Genomic DNA, 20,123 nt, shown 5'->3' on the forward strand with positions numbered 1-20,123 from the left:
TTTTTCCCCAGAATATTTTCGACCCATGGCTGATTGAATCTGTGGATGCAGAACCAGATAAACAGAGGGCCTGCTGTAGTGATGCTACATATCATACATATCTTTTTACAACAAAGGGTTCCAGCAAAAATGAAAGAATCTGAAAAACAATGGATCACAGTGACTTTCAATCCCGGCTCAGTGCCAGATACTCTCTCTTTCTGTGACAAATCCCCCTTCTCTTGACCCCAGAGCTCTGGCTTCCCTTAACTTCCCTTCTTCTAGAAAACAAAGACACTGAAGGAAGAATCGTGTTAGAGGAACCAGGCCACCTTCTCCATTGGACACAATAAACCTGGGGTCCAGAGTTCACAGTATGTCTAGAGGCCCACACACATTATTTGCATTTTCATTTCTTTTCAAATCAGAAGAAAAAAGTAGTATAATAATACCGTACAAAAATGACTCCAGCCTGGATTAGATTTGTCTTTAAGCCAAAAGAGTGTGTGTGTGTGTGTGTGCTAGGTTGCTTCTGTCATGTCCAACTCTGTGCGATCCCATGGATCGCAGCCTGACAGGCTCCTCTGTCCATGGGGATTCTCCAGGCAAGAATACTGGAGTGGACTGCCATTTCCTTCTCCAGGGGATCTTCCCGACGAGGAATTGAACCCACATCTCTTATGTCTCTGGTACTGGCAGGCAGGTTCTTTACCACTAGCGGCCTCTGGGAAAACTGTAGCAAAATATGATTTTTACTACATATTGGTGGAAGATGGGGCCCATGAAGGCATCATCTGCCCTGGTCGTGGGAGATACATGGCCTCTGGAAGACAGATCTGGGTTCAGATCCCTGCGTTTGCCTTCTTGGTGGCCTGTTATTTGTCTCTGTGTCTCAGTCTCTGGTCAGCTCAGCGGGGACTCAGGTCCCCCCAGGCATTGCTGGGAGGCTGAAGTGAGCACGACTGCTCGAGGCTCTGGTCCACAGGCAAGACAACACCAGCCCTCCTCCCCCTCCTGCATCCTTTTGGCACAAGCCTCCAGCCAGATCACACAGGCAGACATTGCACAGGGCACTTAGCCAAGATTTGCTCCTTGACCTTGCCTCTAAATTTCTACAATCTCCTGCCAGATAATTCAGCCCTGCTTTGTTCCCTCTGTGAGGGATTAAACAGAAATCAGAGAATGGTTTTATAATTACCCCCTGCTTTTCCGTGGAAAAACTCCCAGTGTTGACATAAGCTGATGTAAATGCTGGAGCCCTCACCAGGACTTTACCCTCTCTCATTTTTATGCCCCAGAGCTGAGAAGCAGCCAGACCTGACAAGAGAAGTAGAAATGAGCAGAATGTACGACTTGATTCACAGGAACGATCCATTCCCGGAAAGGTGCACCTTTCAGAAACACACGAAAACTTTTAAACTTCGAGGTGAGTGTTTGCTGTTTTCATTGAAAAAATAAGAATATGCCATTAGTAGAACTACTTCAAATCAAGAACCTGCTAAAAATAAAGCAGGACCGATGGGCCACTTTAAAGCCATGGAGGTAGAATGAAGAGTTCTGTGTATGAAAGTATTAATAGCTAGAATTCATTTGGGAAACTGTGTAGAATGTGTGTGTGTGTGTGTGTGTGTGTGTGTGTGTGTGTGAGTATGTGTGTAGAGAGAGAGCGATAATAGACATGTACATACACACGTGTGCGTGCATGCTAAGTCACTCAGTCGTGTCCAACTCTTTGCGCCCCCATGGACTGTAGCCTACCAGGCTCCTCTGTGCATGGGATTTCCCAGGCAAGAATACTGGAGTGGGTTGCCATGCCCTCCTCCAGGGGATCTTCATGACCCAGGGATCGAACCCACCTCTCTTACATCTCATGCATTGGCAGGCAGGTTCTTTACCACTAGTGCCCTACATACACACACACAACCAGTTAAGAGGAAATTAGGATAAAAGAGTGGCCCGGGACCCCACCCCCACCCCCAGCTGGATCACCTGGACTAAAATCCGGCTGCACTCATGCTTTGTGTAAGAAGCATGCCTCTTACACTCTTTCTCCACTGAAAGGGGCCTCACCTGAACATAGCTCCCTCTAGGTCCAGTGACTCCCTTCCTCAGACAGAAGGGGCCATAAGTCCCCAGGGACTCTGAAGGCCTTGGGTCTTGTATAGTTGACATTTCTGGACAAGTCCTGCAAACACTGGACACCCAAATCTAGACTTCTGAGTACCAACCTTTGGATTATTCCACCTTTGACATGGTTGCTCTCAGGCTCTCTTCTAAGAAGGAAAACTCATAAGAGGCAAGGTGATTCTCCTAGGACGTGGACCTCTGATGCATACACAGCAAAAAGCCAGACTCCTTTCTATTGGGAGGATGGGGTGCTCACACCTCTTGTCAACCCTGGCTTGATAAATCTGCCCTTTCCCTATAGGACGTATTCCTTATCCCATACTATGTAACATTCAGTTAATCCCACATCTTGATGAATGGCCTGGAGGCAGCCAAAGGAACAACAGATATAGGCTGAGATTTTGCTGCTGATCTCTTGTCAGAGTGGTGGGGCTGTAGGCAATGGATATTTTCCTCTTTCTACTTCTCAGACTTTGTCAATTTACTTCCTTTCCCTTAGAATGGAGGAGGGGATAGTTACTATCTAAAATAAACATGGGGGCTTCTCTGGCAGTCCAGTAGTTAAGACTTTGCCTTCCAATGTAGGAGGTTCAGGTTCAATTCCTGGTCGGGGAGCTAAGATCCCCACATACCTTTCTGCTCAAAAACTGGAACAAAAACAACAACAGCAATACTGTAACAACTTCAACAGAGACTTCTTAAAAGATCCTCTCCATTTAAAATAAAATAAAATGAGTGGGAAACCAAGCACATGGCAGCCCCTTAAAAGAAAGCAATCTACTTGGTGATGTGGTCTGGAATTAACCACCCATTCCTTCAAAGGTGTAATCTATGAGATACTTGTTTTAAAGGAAAGCTAATCTCTGCTTTCATTTTCTCATCCTAAATGTTGCTGAGAGAGAAACCAGTTTGTGTTTCTTTAGGTTAGAGGATACTAGTCTCTGTTACGAAAGAGTCTTTCTTAGAAAATGTCTTGTTGCATCTTGACAAGGTTGCTTTCCCTCCAGGACTCTCAGGGAAAGCTATTTTTGTGAGAAAGAATAAATCAAGCTAAATAAAAGATGGCCTAAAAAAGGATTTATACTTTCATTTGTGAGACTGGTACGTGGCAGTACATGAATCAAAGTCACCTCATTTAATTCACTGTCCTAACAAGGGTGGTTATCTGGCTTCACAGCCTACAGGAGAGAAGAGAAGTGGAACAGGGGAAGGATGAAGACATCAGGGTGAGAAATGTAGTGGGTAATGATGACAGTGGTGAGTGGACACAATAAACTCCTGCCTGACTCAGAGGATGAAAAACGAAGAGGTATCGTGATATTTTGCTAGCAGATATTAAGAATTTCAAACAAGATATGTGAGGTACTATTGGACCAAAATTAAGAAATTGAATTTGTGTTCCTTTGTTTGTTTTATGAACGGTGCCTGGCATGTGGCAGGCATTTGCTGTAGGGATACTGAATGGATAAACGACACAGATCCCTGACAAGAACACAGTGAAATGGCCACACAGATTTTGCTGGAGCCAGTAGAAATTCTATTTTCTTTTTGGCAAGTCATTTAGAAAAATGGATCAGATCTTTAAAATGCCATTGATTTGGGATTCGGCAATTGTATTTCTAAGAATCTGATCTAACAACACAATCTTAAAAACATATTTTCAATTGACAGGCTATTAGCAGTCACACTGGAAACAAATCAAGTTTCCAATAAAGTGGAATGGTTACATAAACTCAGTGGACTATTACACTACCAGGATCATACAATGTTTAGGACAACCTGTAAAAATATAAGAAAATTCTCTACCTATCAATCTATTTATCCATCTACATATATGTATACACATATGTGAACATGTATAATTATACGCGTATGTACAAAAGCATATATGTGGTATGGTTATACTTTTAAACTAAAAGAATAACTATTATTTCCTATACCAACAGTGGTGGTGGTGGTGTAGTTGCTAAGTTGTGTCCGACTCTTGCGACCCCATGGACCGTAGCCCACCAGGCTCCTCTGTCTGTGGAATTCTCCAGGCAAGAATACTGGAGTGGGTTGCCATTTCCTCCTCCAGGGGATCTTCCCAACTCAGGGATGAAATCCAAGTCTCCTGCATTGGCAGGCCAGTTCTTTCCCACTGAGTCACCTGGAAAGCCCACCAACAATAAAGCAGAGTAATTAAATAGTCATTGAAGGAAAGTTTCATTTTATAGAAGTATTCTAGGTAATAAACGAAGATTGAATGAAAGGATTAGATTAGAATAACACCAAACTAGTTACCTTTGCTGAGTAACAAATTACCCCAGGACATAGTGCCTGAAAACAACATGGTTTCTAGGGGTCAAGAATTCAGGGGTGGGGCTTCCCTGGTGGCTCAGTGGTAAGGAATCCTCCTGCCAATTCAGGAGACACAGGTTCAATCCCTGGTCTGGGAAGATCCCAGATGCTGAGGGGCAGCTAAGGCCTTGTGCCACAACTATTGAACCTGAGCTCTAGAACCTGGGAGCCGCAACTACTGAGCTCATGTGCCGTAACCCACGTGCCACAACATAAGAAGACTGTGCATGTCGTCTAGAGAATGAAGACCCAGCATAGCCAAAAATTTAAAAAAAAAAAAAAGGACTTCAGGAGTGACTCAGCCAGAGGTTCTGGTCAGCATCTTCCAGGAGCCGCCATCAAGACACCACACGAAGCCTTGACTTCCAAGCACACTTGTGGGGCTGTGGTCAGGAGGCCTCAGTTCCTTGCCACCTGGTCCTCCTGACGTGGCTACTGGCTTTGCTCAGAGCAAGGGGCCCAAGAAAGAGAGGCAGAAGCCACCTTATCTTTTAAGATCTTGCATCACAAGTGGCATACCATGAGTTCTCTCATATTGTAGGGGTCATGTACACCAACTCTGATACAGGACAGAAGGACATCACAATCATGCATGGCTACTGACATCACAAGAGCGACAAGACCAGATATGAGGGCCCACTGAAGTAACAGCAGCAGCCATGAAGTAGTCTGATCAAACAATCTGAAGTTGAATCTGATGAAGCCTCTGCTCCCATCTACATTAGTAGGAACTGGAGGAGCCTAAAAAACTAAGACTTCCCTGGTGGTCCAGTGGGTAAGAACCCACCTGCCAATGCAAGGTACACAAGTTCGATCCCTGATCTGGGAAGATTCCACATGCCACAGAGCAGCTAAGCCTGCAAACCACAACTAGTGAGCCCGCAGGCCAAAACAACTGAAGCCCACACACCTGTGCTCTGCAACAAGAGAAGCCACTCCAATGAGAAGCCTGGGCACCACAACTAGAGAGTAGACCCTGCTCTCCACAATTGAACAAAGCAATGAAGACCCAGGGCAGTCAAAAATAAAATTCATTAATTAATTTAAAAATGATTGAGTCAAATAATCTGAAGTTTGACTTGGGTAGAAGACACCAAATAAATGCTCTTATCTTCTTTGCTTTAATTTTATAACAGATGTTGTCAAAAGATATCACTATCTTACCTTCATGATTAATATTCCTGCCCTAACTCTTCAAGCTTTTAGTGTCAAAGTAGATCCAGTTACTTTCTTTTGGTGTGATTCAATATTCTTATTTCCATAGCATTACTTAGACTGAGACATAATTCACATATCATAAAGTGCACCCATTTAAAGCACACAATTCTGCAATTTTTAGTATATTCACAAAGTTATGCAACTATGACCACTATCTAATTCTAGATCAATTCCATCACCCCCACAAAGAAATCCCATATCCATTAGCATTCCCTTCCCAGAGCCCAACCCCCTCACCCATGTCCCCCTCCTTACCCTAGGCAACTATTAAATCTATTTTCTGTCTCTACGGACTTACCTATTCTGGATATTTCTTATAGATGAAATCATATAATCTATACATTCTTTTGTGACTGGCTTCTTTCACACAGTATGATGTTTTCAACGTTCAGCCACATTGTAGCATGTATGAGCATCTTGATAATTTTCATGGCTAAATAATACTCCATTGTATGGATAGACCACATCTGTTCATCTCTTTTTCAATTGATGGACATTTGCACTGTTTACACTTTGGGGCTATTATGAATAATGCTGCTATGAACATTTGTGCACAAGTTTTTGTATGGACATATGTTTTTCTTTTGGGTAGATACCTAGAAGTAGAACTGCTGAGTCCCATGGTACCTCTGTGTTTAAATTGTTGAGTAATTGCCCACACTTACATCTTCCCTGTGTCTACTCCACTCAAGGTCTTACTGGACTGGCTTGCCTTGTTCACATGTTCCTCCTCAACCAAGCACCATGATGGCCAAGAATCCGTGAGGAGCTGACTGGCCAGTCTGTGTCCTTTGCCCAACCTTGGAGCTGGAGAGGAACTCACTCATCTCACATACAAGCCACAAGCCACGGGGGACTGGCAGTAAGGAAGTGGGGTGGCCCTCACAGGAAATGTGAGGAAGGGGGAACAAAGGAGGGAGCAGAAAGCAAAAATGCCTGCCATGCTGGCTTTCTATGAGTACAGATCTAGCCGACCCAAAGTAATGACAGATTGAGAACAAGATATAATCTACTATGATTTTTTTGCCTCTGTCTGGCACTTTGTACAATAGCTTGCATGCCATCAAAATCATTTTTAATACTTCCACAATTATTCCTGAAGCAATAAATCTCATTCCAAGAAATTCATAAAACAAGAAACACCAAAAAAGCAAATGAGGTTAAAATTTCAGTGATTTATGTTTTTTCTATACATATGTAAACATGTATACAGATAAAATACTTATTAACCAACTAGAACATTTCAATTTGACTGGCTCTCAAATTATACCTAATTTGTTACTTTGGAAAAGTCTGGTTTTCTGCCATCAGGTTGACATTTAAATGTAGGACCTCACTCCATTTCTTGCTTTCTGTTGACATAATAGTTGCAATTACCTAGTACCTGTTTATACTTTATTTTGTCCAATATTTTTAAATGCTTCCATTTGTCATGGTATTTTTACATGGTGTGATAGCTGGAATTTACTTCAAAAACTCTGACAGCAGTACAAGAAGCTGGTAAAAGTATGGATAAAAAACATTGGCTATGAATTGATAATGGTTGAAACCGATGATCATACCTGGGGGCTCAGTACTCTACAGGGTCAACTTTTGTATATGTTCAACATTTCCCATAATAAAACACTTAAAAATAAACATTTTATACATGACTTTTCTAGATCTAAGCCAAATTTTTTAGAAATACTTATTTTGCAATTTTCATTTGAGCTGAAAAATCATTACACCATCCTTTTGTTATAAAACATAAAATATATATCATTGGACAAATTTTCTCTTCTTCCTTTGTCCAAGAGGTACCGCGAAAACATGTATTTATGTTGGAGTCCTATGTGGAAAGAATGTCCTTGTTATACCAATGCAAAATGAGTATTACAGAATCGTGTAGCAATGAATGCCCAGTTAGACCATTTAATTTAATGCGATGCAGAGCAGACTCCATGTTGACAAATTAGCTACAGAACAACCAACTATGAAAAATGGTGCCACATCAGAGGGGCCCAGGCATCAGTTCTTTGTCAACCTGTCCATCATGAAGGCCAATAGGAGCCATGTGCCCTGAAAGCATGTGACGTTACTCAAGCTGACGGGAGGCCAAGCCATGATTTAGCAAATCTCCAGCAAAACCTATGTGATTGCCACAAATGACTATGTATTATTTCTGTAATGCTGCCTTAAATAATGCTATTCTTTACTGTTTCATTTTTTTTAAACCCTATTTTAAGATGATTAAAATCTGCTCAGATGCTCTTTGGCTGACTTGATCAAAATACACAATTCAGTCATCAACACTGAAAACAGTATGCATTATATTGCTCTTCTTGCATATCCTGATAGCACACTAATTCTGTGGTGTGTCCCTGGAAAAGATTTGATTTGGTTCATTTAGATAGAGGAAATGGGGGAAACAGGAAACTATCCTTAGGAAAAGAATACCCTTAAGATTACTGTTTACAATGAGATGCTAAAGATGAAATCATCAGTTTGGAAGTATTGAACAGTCTACTGGAAGAATAATTTCTCAACAAGATAGACTGGGAGGTGTCCACGGAATGCCTCTAGATGTGTCTATGAAGGCAATTAGGCTAAAAAGTCGACAGCCAATTGTAACGTGTTCATTTTCCCGTCAAGGTCCACATCCTTATGAGGTGGCAATTTCCACAGTAATCTAGGAAATTGAAATGAAATAACTGTCATTTCTAAGTCTTCAAAAAACTCGTTACTGGCTCTTTCAAACTATTCTGTGCCTTTTAGAAAATATAGGAAGAGGGCTTTTCTGTTTCATAGTGGATCCTTGATTCCTCTCTCAAGCCTTGAATCGCCAGTATCAGCCATCAGCTTCACAAGCATATTTAATGTCTCAATTTCAGTCTCTCTGAAGAAGATACTTCAACAGATGGTTGAAAAGGAAATAGGACAAGAATCAAAGGAGATGGTTTCAAAAGGAAGCTTAGAGAAACTAACCCAATGCATGGTAACTTCATATGGCTAAAAAAAAGTGCCAGTCAGCTGGCTGGTGGATGAAATAGAATAAGGTCTGTGCATCACCATGGACTGATTTTCCTTAAGGAAGTAGAAAAGAGAAACAGCCCCTCGCAGAGATCCAGGCTCTGGGCTGGGTTCTAGAAGCCTGATCTCCACAATCAGAGGGGCAGAGCAGAGCCCGCCTTCAGGCTGAGTGCTCTGGAATTGAAGGAAAAAAAAATCAGGAAACGAGAAGATAATACATAGGAAACACCAATCCGAAAGAGCCAAAGAGGAAGGCAAAACCCACTTCCAGACAAAAGGTGTGAGGAATGAATTCTATATATTTTTCTTTCATTTATGAGACAGTTCCTGGAGAGATTCATGGTGGCTGCAGGAACTGAGAAGGCACTTTCTGTGGCAGGAGGAGGAGGCAACAACTGCTATCCTAGCCTTGCTGAAATTTTCCACCTACAGCACCTCTCGTGTTGTCTATGCAAAGCCATAGCATGCCTAATGCTATTCTAATCAAACGATGAGGGATCCGTGGGAGAAGCTGAAGGAATTCCATCACACTTACAAAACAGACAGTCACAGCTGCTCTCCAGTGAAGTGTGGGTTTTCTCGACCCCCTTCATGCATACAATAGGCACACACCTCCGGGGGAGGGTGTGACAGTCTGATCCCGGGGGCACACACAAACGGTGAGGACAGGACCGCCGGAGCTCTTACAGGCTGAGAAGGAAGCCCAGAAGGCAGCACAAGCTTTTCTGTTCTGGTGTCTCGACAAAGGTAGAGAAGAAACTACCATGACCTAGAATGAAATGGCTGTAAAGGGCAATATGATCCGCTTGAAAAACAGTTAAAATATTTACTTTTTAATAGATTGCATAGTGTTTTGCTTCCCTATTTTAATTTCAAAAGGAAATACTTCGCTGTGGCTTTAATGTAGGTCACATTGCAGCAATGAGAAGAATGGTATATCTGATTTATATAATGCAGACACATAAAAATAGATGAAAAGAAGTATCTTTGGTCCTGAGGAATGAAATTCCTTTCCCTGAAATCCCCTGTACTTTTAAATGGCATGCAAAACTCCCCCAAAACCCCCTCCCAAAAAACAAACCAAAAAAAAAAAATGGTGTGCATACTAATGAAAAACTCTCCACAATTCCTACCCACATATGGGCATGTGTGGATGTGAAAAAAACCCAACCATGACCTCATACAGCAGAAATGTATCATGAATGAAATATGAGATATTGAGGGATTACAGAAAAGTGCAGAAGTCAAAAAAAAAATCAGTAACTACAAAAAAGTGGGCAAGAGGGTTTTGGGACTTTCCTTTAGCTTCATTATTTGAGAGCCCAAGAACTCAACTATTTGGAGTCAAAGGATAGAAAGCTACTGAGTGTATTTTGAAAATTGCAACTATCCCTCTGTTTGCCTTCTGCTTACCAAACAGGATTTCACATTATCAAATACCCCTTCCCTGAAGACATTAAGTGATTTTATAGAATCTAAAAGGCAATGGTAATCAAGTAAGGAAAAAGCATGTATCACTCTCAAGTCATAAACAGATTCTACAAATGGTGCTTGATGCTATTAGCATGGGGGTGATGCTAACAGTATAAAAATAACAAGTACAAACTCACTACTTGTTCATTATTATATTAACTTTAGTTAGTTTCAGATAGTTTATGTGGGTATTATCAGAATCTGAAATCTCCTTCCTAGATAATAAATAAAGGACCTAAAGTCCTTTAGAAAGCAGGAAAAGCACTACAGAATTTCTCTAGACCAGGGGCAGCAAAACAGCCTGCAGGACAAATCCTACCCACCACCTGCTTTTTGTAAAGATGGTTGTACTCGAACCCAGGGCTATCCACTCATGTCTATATCGTCTGTGGGCTTTCATTATCTAATGGTGGAGGTTGAGCAGCTGCAGCAGCAATTGTATGGCCCAGAAAGTCTGCATTATTTACTATCTGGCCCTTCACTGACTGATGCACTAGAAAGTTCATTATTTATCCTCACTGTCCCCAAGGCACACACACACACACACACAAATACCAGCTAGGTAACATTTCAGTATCTAGGGTGTCATTTAACTGAACGTAATTCATGGGATTTACGTTAAGTTTTGACAGAAAGTCTGCAAATGGGGCCGTCATGCCGTCCTCACCTGTGTTGCATTCTGCTTTCTCCACCAAGACACGGCGTTTGTTTTTTCTCCCTCTGAATCTGGAGTAGCCCTGTGACTGGCTTTGACAGCAGAATGTGGTGGAAGATGCCCGGTGGTTTCTGCTTTGTTCTCGGCTCCATGAGCCACCATGTCAAAGTGTCTCCCCTGCTGGAGAGGAGCCACCAGCCCCCAGACCAACCAGGCACCCCAGGCTTGAGGGAAGCTTGGTGGTTTCAGCCCCACCTGAGCTCCCAGCTCAAGGCAGTCACAGGAGAAGCGCCAGCCAGCACCATGGGGGACCGTGTGACAGTCTAGGTAACGGACAGAGTGGTGAGAAGGAATATTGTTGTTTGAAACCACCAAGCTTTGTCATCACACAGCAATCAGAGCACTCAACTTACTGTTCTGATGTCCCATTTGGTATTTCAAAACTTAGCTACTTTGAAAGATTTCTAAAACAAGCCAACTCCATCATGTTTTTTTAAAAAATATATCTTCAAAGCAAGAAACATTCTGTTCAGATGGCAGTGTGAGCAGGTTGGATGAAAAATGTCTCTCCTAAACTACAAGTAAGACATGGAGAATTCTCTAAGCAAGAGTGAAATAACCTGGCAACAGCAATAAGACATAAAATATAATCATACCCTAACGCTAAGATTTTTTTTTAATCCATCATCTTATGTCAGGGGTTTTAGAATCTCATGTTTGAAGAAAACTTTTTTTTTCCCATTCTACTTGTCTTATTAAACAGAAAACAGGTCAGGAGAAACAAACACTTCACAGAAACCAAAACCACAGCTGTTGAATAAGTCAGCTGATGAAAGGCAACTTGTAATTGACTAGTGATAAAAGGATCAAAGTTGATAACTCCTCCCAGAAAAAAAGAGAAAACAATGGAGAAGAGGAAGGCTATGGAGAAGAAACTGATACAGACATGAGGAGAACAGTCCACCTGGGGTCAGAGAAACGTGGAGCAGGGGATTAGATTTCCCAGGGAGCGTGGAAAATGGCGTTTAAGCAAATATAATTTAAATGTCATAGAACAGGGGCTTCCCTGGTGGCTCGGTGGTCAAGAATCCACCTGCCAATGCAGGAGACTCTGATTCCATCCCTGGGTCAGGAAGATCCCCTGGAGAAGGAAATAGTATCCCATTCTAGTATTCTTGCCTTGGAAATCCCATGGACAGAGGAGCTGGGAGGCAGGGGGGTGGGCTACAGTCCCTGGGGTCACAAAGAGTCAGACATGACTTAGAGAACAGAAGGACGTCAACTAACCTTTGAAATACCCTTGCCTCAAAGAGGAGGCTGGAAGAAAAAAATACAAAATGACTGTGGCACCTGCTATAGTGGTGGGAGAATGGATGATATCTTTCCCCCTACTTTGAAATTGTGCTTTGATATGTCTCTGCCTTTCAGTTTTTACCTTGGTTTTTATTTGGGGGGCTGAAAAATGTTAGTATCACATGATTAAAAAAATAGGGGTAGGTTGGTTTAATAATACAAAATAATAAGCTTATATAGATGAACCTATCTGCAGGGCAAGAATAGAGACACAGACTAGAGAACGGGCCATGTGGACACAGTAGGGGAAGGGGTGGGCGGGACAGAGCGGCATTGACAGGCATCCACTACCACGTGTGATACCACTGCTCTATAATTAGCACAGGGGGCTCAGCTCTGAGCTCTGATGACCTAGAGGGGTGGGATGGCGGTGATGGTGGGAGGGAGGTTTCAGAGGGAGGGGATACATGCATATATATATATAGGTGATTCACTTCCTTGTACAGCAGAAAAAACACTGTAAAGCAATTTTACTCCAATTTAAAAAATAAAAATAATAATAACCTTAGCATTTTTAGAAAATGATTTTTGAGTCTAAGTAGGATGAAGAAAATTAAGCATAAAAAGAAAAACAGAGCCTTATTGATCAATCTAACTGCAAATTTCTTGTGGGAAACCACCCCCCCCCCATAAAAGTGGTCACTTTGACAAATAAAATCAGTTTTAAAAAGAGGAAAATGCCTCCGAAATAAATTATGAGTGTTAAAATGAGCCTAACAGAAGACTTCCCTGGTGGTCCAACGATTGAAACTCCCATTGCCACTGCATCGGGCATACCTTCCATGCCGGGTGGGGGAACTAAGATCCCACATGCCACGAAGTGCCGTCAAAAAGCAAAAAACCAAATAAAAGTAAATGGGCCTAACGACAACTACTGAAGAATAACTCTGAAAATGTAAACAAACAGGCAGGCACACTTTGAAAATGTGGATTGGGTTTCGTAAACTTTACCTGTAAAGCAACAGATAATACATATTTAAGTCCTTGCGGGTAAAAGACAAAGATAAGTTAATTAAGGCTAACACATGCACGGGAGCCGGCTTTCTAGAAGCATTTTCACTCGTAACCAGTGAGAGTGTAAATCACAATGCGTCTGGAAAGCAATTTGGCAAATGTTTCAAGAACTTTCCAAACGTGTATAACGTGTTGATACCTGTGGAGCAGAGAGCGCTGCTATTCGGCTGCTGCTGGGACCAGGGGTTTGAGAAGGGGCTTCTGAAGGAGGGTGGACCTCCAACAAGGATGCTTCTGGAAAGTGTCGAAAGAAGGCGGAGGCTGCAACCCGCTGCGGCTGCCAGGGCGAGGCGCCCTCACGTACGAGACGGGAAAAGCAGCAGGACGAAGCCCCGCCCACCTCCGTCTTTCCTCTCTAGTGCCCTCTACTGGCGGAAACAGGAAGCAAAGCCAGCACAGGGAAAAAGGTGGTTTGCCAAGCCCCATTTTCAGCAAAACAGAGGACAGCAGAAAGCGGTGCATTTGAAATTGCCAGATAATCACTGAAAAACTGGCAACACTTGAAACCCTTTTATAAAAATTTCCTTAAGGGTACAAGATGTGCTGGATATTTACCAAACCAGAGCCTTGATTCCAAACATCTTCAAGGGCAGAACAAGCTTCCCTGGTGATGCACAGGGTAAGAATCTGCCTGCAATGCAGGACATGCCAGTTCAATCCCTGGGTTGGGAAGATCCCCTGGATCCCCACTCTTCTTGCCTGGACAGTTTCATGGACAAAGGAGCCTGGGGGTGGGGGGAACTACAGTCCATGGTGGTCACAGAGAATCAGACATGAGTGAGCAAAAATAGATATATAGATGTTTCTTTTAGAGTGATTTCTGGGTGCAAGCAGTTTACTACTTCATTATGATTTTAATCATGATTTTGTGATCGTTCTGACTTGGAAGTTTTACACTTGATCTTAGCCAAAAGGCCGAGAAGTGATGGCTTGGAAGTTTTAAGGACATAGATGTAGCTTTCCACTAGTTTAGTTTTCCTCATTTTTCTATACAAAATGCATGAAGGAGTATTACTTCTGTTACTTCTAGTACAAACCAGCAATTCTTATTGCCAGTTATAAGAGTTTTAAACTAGCAGCTGTATTAGAGTGTCTATAATGTAACCTGGCATAAATCAAAAAAACCTCAGGCGGCTCTCAGATATGGTTACACACTGAAAGCCCTAGGGTGGTGCTTACATCATCCTGTCATGATCTGCCAGTCTGGACTGAACCCAAAGGACAAAGGATACACACAATTTGTGGGGAGAGTATTTATTGGGAGGATAGGCTTCTTGTGGACTGATGCACTTTTGACAGGGGATGTGTAAAATCTAAGAACATTTAGCTACTTACTCTGTAAGCAACAAGGATTATTGTTGATTTTCTCCTGGCTACAGAGAGAATATTGTTTGACCTAACCTTGATTGTACCATGATTCAGTTCAGTTCAGACCTTCAATAATGTCCAACTCTTTGCGACCCCATGGACTGCAGCATGCCAGGCCTCCCTGTCCATCACCAACTCCCAGAGTTTATTCAAACTCATGTCTATTGAGTCAGTGATGCCATTCAACCATCTCATCCTCTCTCTTTCGCTTCTCCTCCTGCCTTCAATTGTTCCCAGCATCAGGGTCGTTTCCAATGAGTGAGTTCTTCGCATCAGGTGGCCAAAGTATTGAAGTTTCAGCTTCAGCATCAATCCTTCCAATGAATATTCAGGACTGATTTCCTTTAGGATGGACTGGTTGGATCTCCTTGCAGTCCAAGGGACTCTCGAGAGTCTTCCCCAATACAACAGTTCAAAGCATCAGTTCTTCAGTACCATGGTATATTTACCATATCATGTCTCAGAATGGTAAAAAACAGGTTTTAAAATTTGTCCTCCCTCTCAATTGAGAAAACCAAAGAACTGGCTTGCCCTATGGACTAACGAACCCATGGCCCCTCGAAATTATCTAATGTGGTTCATTTGCCCAATTCAGCACAATATTTGAAATATTTTTCAGGTGACCAATCAACTCCTTTCCATAATACTTGCTCTGGAAACCAATGAGTGAGCAAAGTAGCAGACCATCACCTCCTACTCTGCTTTTTACCACTGTGAAGTTTTTATTTCTAATTTCTATAAGCCCATCAAAGAACAATCCCCAGTACCATCTAAAAACACTGTTGTGGGGGAGGGCTCGATGTCAGATGAGGTAATGTGGAGAAAGTTTCAAAGAGACTTCTAATTTCCATCCATTTTCTTTTCTTTAGCTCCCTGTGTTTTAAATGTCTCACAGGACAGTCTCCTTGAAATTTAACACCCAGGAACTCTAGTAAAGCCAAGTCTGTGTCTAATGGGGTAACTTTAGACTCTAGAAAATGTGGGGGGAAAAAAACCCCACGTGTCTGAGCATCCCACAATTCTGGTTGTATGACCTAGAGAAGGACTGGCATTTGAATACAAGGACTATGCACAAGGGCTAGTTCTTTGCAGCGTTGTTAGTTAACGGGGACTTGGAAACAATCTGAATGTCCAACAGTGGGAAAGGAATGGCATATCCACATGACAGATTTTTTTTTCCATTTATTTTTATTAGTTGGAGGCTAATTACTTTACAATATTGTAGTGGTTTTTGTCATACATTGACATGAATCAGCCATGGAGTTACATGTATTCCCCATCCCGATCCCCCCTCCCACCTCCCTCTCCACCCCATCCCTCTGGGTCTTCCCAGTGCACCAGGCCCGAGCACTTGTCTCATGCATCCAGCCTGGGCTGGTGATCTGTTTCACCCTTGATAATATACATGTTTCGATGCTGTTCTCTCAAAACATCCCACCCTCGCCTTCTCCCACAGAGTCCAAAAGTCTGTTCTGTACATCTGTGTCTCTTTTTCTGTTTTGCATATAGGGTTATCATTACCATCTTTCTAAATTCCATATATATGTGTTAGTATACTGTATTGGTCTTTATCTTTCTGGCTTACTTCACTCTGTATGATGGGCTCCAGTTTCATCCATCTCATTAGAACTGATTCAAATGGATTCTTTTTAACAGCTGAGTAATATTCCATGCTGTATATGTACCATAGCTTCCTTATCCATTCATCTTCTGATGGGCATCTAGGTTGCTTCCATGTCCTGGCTATTATAAACAGTGCTGCGATGAACATTGGGGTGCACGTGTCTCTTTCAGATCTGGTTTCCTCAGTGTGTATGCCCAGAAGTGGGATTGCTGGGTCATATGGCAGTTCTAATTCCAGTTTTTTAAGAAATCTCCACACTGTTCTCCATAGCGACTGTACTAGTTTGCATTCCCACCAACAGTGTAAGAGGGTTCCCTTTTCTCCACACCCTCTCCAGCATTTATTGCTTGTAGACTTTTGGATAGCAGCCATCCTGACTGGCGTGTAATGGTACCTCATTGTGGTTTTGATTTGCATTTCTCTGATAATGAGTGATGTTGAGCATCTTTTCATGTGTTTGTTAGCCATCTGTATGTCTTCTTTGGAGAAATGTCTGTTTAGTTCTTTGGCCCATTTTTTGATTGGGTCATTTATTTTTCTGGACTTGAGCTGCAGGAGTTGCTTGTATATTTTTGAGATTAATCCTTTGTCTGTTGCTTCGTTTGCTATTATTTTCTCCCAATCAGAGGGCTGTCTTTTCACCTTGCTTATAGTTTCCTTTGTTGTGCAAAAGCTTTTAAGTTTCATTAGGTCCCATTTGTTTATTTTTGCTTTTATTTCCAATATTCTGGGAGGTGGGTCATAGAGGATCCTGCTGTGATTTATGTCAGAGAGTGTTTTGCCTATGTTCTCCTCTAGGAGTTTTATAGTCTCTGGTCTTACATTTAGATCTTTAATCCATTTTGAGTTTATTTTTGTGTATGGTGTTAGAAAGTGTTCTAGTTTCATTCTTTTACAAGTGGTTGACCAGTTTTCCCAGCACCACTTGTTAAAGAGGTTGTCTTTTTTCCATTGTATATTCTTGCCTCCTTTGTCGAAGATAAGGTGTCCATAGGTGCGTGGATTTATCTCTGGGCTTTCTATTCTGTTCCATTGATCTATATTTCTTCACATGACAGATTCTTACACAGCAATTAAAAGGACTCAATGTGTGTCTGTGTGAGAACACAAATTGATGCAGTTTTGTATAGGTATAAATGTATATTTATACATGTATGTCTATGTATATATGTAAATATGAATCTATATGTTAAAATATGATGAAGAGTGTAACAGCAGGAAGTTCCATGTATACAATATCTGTCCACACTACACCAAACTCAGAAGGGTCAAGGATTGAGATCCAGGTAATGGTAAAAAACAAATTTAGCCAAATCCAAAATGTTTTACTTCTTTTTCAAACAGTGTCTGGAAACAAATCTTACACAATAAAGTTAATTTTATGGTGAAAGTGTATTTTATGATTTTCTCCTTTCAAGTTTTCTTGCAAACTTTAAATTTTTTACAAAATAAAACCCAGGTTGTGCTAGCTACAAGATCTGGGATCTTGGGGTGCGTTGCTGTCTTTGTCCATTCTCTCACTTGGTACCTGGTTAGAAGCAAGAGCAGGTACACGTTCCTTTGGTTAGCTGATGGCTTCTGAACGTGCCAGAATTTCAGCCATTTCAGCCAAGGCAATGGACTTTGAGCTGTTCCATAGAGAGAGTGCAAAATATATAGGCACATTGCTGGATAACTGACCACCCCCAAACAGTGACTTAAAACAATAAGCATTTATTTTCAGTTTGTAATATATGGGTCAACTGAGTGGTTCTGTTAACCTAGGATGGGCTTGGCAGATTTTGACTGACTTGTCTACGCATCTGTGGTGGGCTGGTATAGGCTGGGGGTTGGTTGGTTGGTCTAAAATGGTTTCACTCACATGTTGAGCAATTGGCTAGCTGTTGGCTGAGTGATGAGAATACCTAGGCAGCATGTCTCTTATCATCCAGCAGGTTAGCCCAGGCTTGTCCACATCTAAGAGAAGGGAAGTGACTCAATTCTGGCACATTTTCTTGGCCAAAGCAAGTCCCCAAGCCAGTCTAGTTGGTGTTTTCTATGCAGGAAAACAGCTCTTTCGTTGAGATCTACTCAAAGTCAGTCTTACACACACACCCCAGACCAAATTCAAGGGGGAAGGAAAATTGATCTTTTTAAAATTGAAGTACAGTTGATTTATAGTATTAAATGTTAGATCCTATCTCGTAATAAGAGAAACTGCAAATTTACATTTCAGGGGTTAGGGACATGGAGATGGTGTATATGTAAAGATTTAGAAACATTCTTCATTCTGTCTACCATACTATGGCTTCTTCTAGACCACCAAATTAAATCAGGGTTTTAATGCTATGACTGGTTAAGTTTTATGAACTATAGAATATAAAAGGTAAAATGGATTATCATATAAGAAAAGAAAACCTTACTAGGCTTTCCCCCTAACAGAGCATTTTTGTTTTCACAGTTTATGTACTACCCAAACACATTTAAGCAGCCTTCATCCTCTGACTCTAATAGGTGTGTTTCTATACAGCTCACAAATCGTCTCACTCAAAATTATTTTCTGGATAATAATGGGTAACTAATAGAGGCTGACGACCTGAAATTGTCTCAAAAGTCACCTTTACGACAGTGAAGATTGAACAGTAAATAGAACCTGCAGGCTGGTGTAATTTACCTTGTGCCAAAGCAGAGCTCCAAAATGACTTATTAAATCATTCCACTGAAAGTTGTAAATCTGAATGAGAGAAGTACAAATCAATAGAAAAAAACAGTCAAGCACTTTACCACTTATGCTTTTTTATGACCTCTTAGAAGGATAAAGATTGATGTTGCAAAGAAATTCCAGAACAGGAAGACTTGTAAAGATGACCTGGCTATGGTCTGCATTATTCTTAATCCATGTTACTTTTGCTGTCACTAAACTGTTTGTTAACCTTTTTGGTTTATATCAGAATATCCATATATCATTATCCCTCATGCCCTGCCATGCAGAAGAATTTGGGAGTCAGAGAAGTTTGAAGATCTGCCAACTTCCCATTTTCCTATAAAGGACATTGTATGAAGGCATGGCCCTGGGTCTCCTGACCTTCTGGTGAAGTGTAAAGTCAGTGGAGTAAGGAAAGGAGCTTCGCCCGCCTTGGGCAATGATGCATGAAAGAAGACATGTGAGTGATTAGATCAAATAGCCAGCCATTTGGCTCTCAAAAATGGATTTCCGTGGAATATTTTTCTTGAGTTTTAGGCATAGCCAGTCCCTAGATCTCTACGCTTTAACTGAGATGTAATTCACATGCCATAACACTCACCATTAAAAAATATAAAATTCAGTGTTTTTCAGTAAACTCACAGAGTGGGACAATGATCACGACTGTCTTAATTCCAGAAATTTCCATCACCCTGAAGAGACTTCAGCCCTACTAGCAGTCAGTTCCAATTCCCTCTTTTCCCCATCCTCTGACAACCACTAGTCTACTGTTTCTATAGATTGCCTCCTCTGGACACGTCACAAATGGAATCATATGTGGTCATTTGCGTCTGCCTCCTGCTAGACCCCTTTTGATGAGTGAAAGAACATACGAACCTGGTGTTACCAACTCTTGGGGGATCCTCGCTCTCTCCCTGCCTAACTGGAGGTCAGTCCCAGCCTGGCAATCTACCTCCACAAAAAGGTCAAAAGCACACATCTATCTCCTCAAGCTATAAGTGAATGGTTGACATTTTGGCCACGGTCACTTATGGTGATGAAAGAAAAGTTTACACTTTAAGTCCCCCAGCAAACATGCCCCAATCCTCTTTTTCGGAAGCAGACCCTTCATTGCTTTTCCTTTGGTCCTCAGAAATATCCACCATCCCCTGAGACCACAATCGGACTGTTCAACACATGAACTCTTGCTTATTCACTCATTTATTGTAATTGTATTTGTTGGTGTGCGAGGACAGATATAATACATATGCTTTCAATGCCAGAGGTACATTGGCAACATT

The sequence above is a fragment of the Cervus elaphus genome, chromosome X (genome assembly GCF_910594005.1).
Source record: "Cervus elaphus chromosome X, mCerEla1.1, whole genome shotgun sequence".
Classification (NCBI taxonomy): Eukaryota; Metazoa; Chordata; class Mammalia; order Artiodactyla; family Cervidae; genus Cervus; species Cervus elaphus.